A 3,685-nucleotide genomic window follows, 5' to 3' on the forward strand; every position below is an offset into this window, starting at 1 on the left:
CGCTTCTTTTTCATGGTTTTTGTTTTGTTAAGAATCATGGAGGTGAATGATTAATTGGATACCTTTCTGAAATCTCTGGGGGCCAGGGGTTGCAGGAAGGAAGGGGCGTGGACTGTGATATCACACGTTGAGAGAAGAGATGGGTTATGTTAGAAGCTGGTAAAGGAATTCCTTCTTTTATTCGGAAGCATACTCTGGTTTCATCGCAGGCTGTCAGGGACAACACTGGTCACTAGCCCCACCCGAGAGAGGGTGATGAGGGCGTTCCGGGGCGAATTCTGGAGGCGTGAACGGGGTGAGGGGAAGGGAGGAAGGGACCTGGACACTTGAGGAGAGAAAAGGGGTCCCAGGTGGGGTGGGGTGTTGCCTTGGGGAAAGCAGAGTCAGTGGCTGGGAAAAGCAGAAGCTGGAATTTCACAGAGCAGGGCCAGACAGTGGCTGCTTCAGGCCAAGCGGACCGAAGGCTCTCAGTCACTTGCAGAGGAAAAGGTGCCCGGACAGAGTGGGAGGGATGTGCGAGGCTGCGATCCCATCAGACTTTCTGAACACTGAAATCTGAATTTCACGGCACTTTCACACATGACGATGAAACGCTATTCTTCTTTTCATTTCTTCAACCTTTAAAAAATGTAAAAGCCCTTCCTTCTTAGCTCACAGGCTGCATACACCGACGGCAGTCCGGATGTGGTCCCAGCCGCGTGGCACAGTAAATATCCCATGGTCGCTGGAGCCGTGCTCTAAGGCAACCTCTAGCCCCAAAGGGGGCTCCATCCTGTGTGATGTTGGGACCCTGGGGAAGGAGGGATGTTCCCCATTTTCACGGGAGCAAAGGGAAGAGGGCAGACGCCGGGGTGACATCTGAGCAGAAGTCCCAAAGTCACTGACAATGGGAAGTCAGATGAAGCCCCTGCATGGCCCCTCCCCCAACCACACCTCCTTTTGGTGGCAGCCCCGCCCCCTCCTGTACTCAGGTGTACCCTCTGCAGGAGACCTGCAGCCGTCCCAGGCAGCCTGCCACCAAGTGGGCAAATGATTCCATCTGGGGTGAGTCTTAGGACCTCACTTGGGCCGCCCAGGTGTCATTCTCCAAACCTCTATTGGCGACAGAGGTGTCGCCTGGATGTAGCACGTGACTGATCCCAAACACCACAAGGAGGGTGACTGACGTACCAGCTCCTCAAACCCTGAGGCCACCCTGAGGTCTCCGAGTTCTCTGACCAAGGACCACCTCCTCCATGCAGCGCTCCCAGACTGTCCGACCTGGCTAGGTCTCTCCCCTCGGGGACTTCCTGCAGCCCAGCTGTACAGAAATGTTCACACAAACACGACGGAGTGTCCGATTCTGCACTCAGCACCAGCACCACGTGTGTAAGAGAAAGAAGGCAAAGTCCCTGCTCCCCAGGACGACTGTGTATAGACCGATGAAGGCTCAGGAAAGGGGAGCATAGGAGGAAAGTTTTGGAGGTCGGGCATCCTTGGCCCAAAGGATGGCACGTGGGCTCAGCAGAGACTCCCCCAGATGGGCGGCGCTGGAACTGCTCAGAACCCGCTGGCCTCTCCGGGACTCACTCTACTCCAGGCGGAGGGAGACCACGGTCAAGGGCAGGAATGAGAATCACACACGGGGAGGGGTGCAGAGAGAGGGGAGCACTGTGGGCCAGGGTCTGTGCGTCACCTTCAGGACTGGAGGGCAGGGAGTCCGCGGAGGCTTCCAGCAGGTGAGCAGTTTTCGGAAGATCAGGCTGCAGCAGCGATGTGGTGGCCAAACTGTAAACGTGTAAACCTTGGGGAGGGTAGAACGTTTACAAGGGAAGAATTCCATCTTGGAATCAGGGTCTGCGCCTTAGCAAAGTGAATGGGGATGTAAACAGGAGACACTGGGGGTCGGGGGGGGATCGAGGGAGGGGGGCAGTGAAATCAACAAAACATGGTTGGTGATGGCAATACTGGGGAGGGAACCAGGTTTCTACGCTGGGCCACCCTGCGGCATGTGGCTCTCTTCACTGCCCTGAGTTCTCAGAGGAAGGGCAAACTGGGCAGAGGAGGGTGAGGACTGGGATGGGTATGTGCCGGCTCTGGCACCCTCGGAGACACAGCATCCAGTCCTCCAGTAGACAATGGGTGACCTCATTCTCCCTCCTGGGAAGGGGACCAGGCATAAGTTGGGCCCAAGAAAGTCCTGGGAAGCCTGGCTGGTGTGGTCCAGTGGATTGAGTGCTGGCCTACAAACCAAAGGGTCACTGGTTCAATTCCCAGTCAGGGTACATGCCCAGGTTGTGGGACAGGTCCCCAGTAGGGGGAGCGCAAGAGGCAACCACCTATTGATGTTTTTCTCCCTCTCTTTCTCCCTCCCTTCCCCTCTCTAAAATAATTAAGTAAAATCTTTTTTTTTTTAAGATTTCATCCATTTTATTTTTTAGAGCGGGAAGGGAGGGAGAAAGAGAGAGAGAGAGAAACATCAATGTGCAGTTGCTGGGGGTCATGGCCTGCAACCCAGGCATGTGCCCTGACTGGGAATCGAACCTGCAACACTTTGATTTGCAGCCCGTGCTCAATCCACTGAGCTACACCAGCCAGGGCTAGTAAAATCTTTTTTTTTAAGTTTTGAAACATATTGTCAAAGATTGATCAAAATTTACAATATTTCATTTTTTTAAAGTTTTAGTATATTAGGTAAAAAGAGATACCTTTCAGCCTGTCAAGTGAAAAAGTAAGAGATTTCGTGGAGTCACCTGATAGGACCTGGTAAAGGCTTTTTGGTGTATTTCCCTGATATTGTGAAATCTAATGTCTGTAATGGCTGATGAGTAAAGCCTGTTGCAAGGCAGACAGTTCACACTACTTTGTTTTCAACAAAAAGGAAGGCAGATGTGTCCATTAGCAGATCACGAAAAATTAATGATCGATTGCTATGTGGCTTTTGGCAATCACGGTATCTTGGAAGGAGTCCGAAGCACTGAGGGGCAAGGTCATAGCAACGTTGTTTCCTTCCTGTTTATTTATTTACGTTAACAAGGTACCCAGTGCCATCCTGATTAAAACACAAATAGGAGCAGAAGTGGCCTGAGCATTGTCTCATTCCAGCAAAGAATCACAGTCATGCACGCATACATAAAAAGTCTCGCCCGACCCATGAAATGACTTTCCGAAATGAAAGAGCTACTGCTAAATACTTACTTGACAGCTGTCGTGACATGTTTGTGCTGCTTCGACCAATTGTGCACTGATAACACTTTGAAAATGATAACCAAATGCAGGAGAGAGGTCTCACATGTAAAGCTTCATGGTCACAGCACTTTTTTCCAATTTTTATATATATTTTTGTGACAAAAATGTAAGCGAGGGTGATCAAGATTTTCCAGCGTAAAAATCGATTACAGTAAGATACAATTTTTCCCTGGCTGGTGTGGCTCTGTGGATTGAGTGCCAGCCTGAGCACCAAAGGGTTGTCAGTTTGATTCCCAGTCAAGGCACATGCCTGGGCTGCAGGCCAGGTCCCCAGTAGGGGGCGCAGGAGAGGCAACCACACATTGATGTTTCCCTCTCTTCCTCCCTCCCCCTCTCTAAAAATAAATATTTTTAAAAAGTAAATTATATATTTTAAATCTGTTTTTAAAGAGACACAATTCTGCCCTGGCTGGCGTAGCTCAGTGGATTGAATGCGGGCTGCAAACCAAAGTGTCCC

This window comes from Phyllostomus hastatus, unplaced genomic scaffold (assembly GCF_019186645.2).
Source record: "Phyllostomus hastatus isolate PE091 unplaced genomic scaffold, TTU_PhHast_1.1 phas_contig_244, whole genome shotgun sequence".
In the NCBI taxonomy this organism is placed as follows: domain Eukaryota; kingdom Metazoa; phylum Chordata; class Mammalia; order Chiroptera; family Phyllostomidae; genus Phyllostomus; species Phyllostomus hastatus.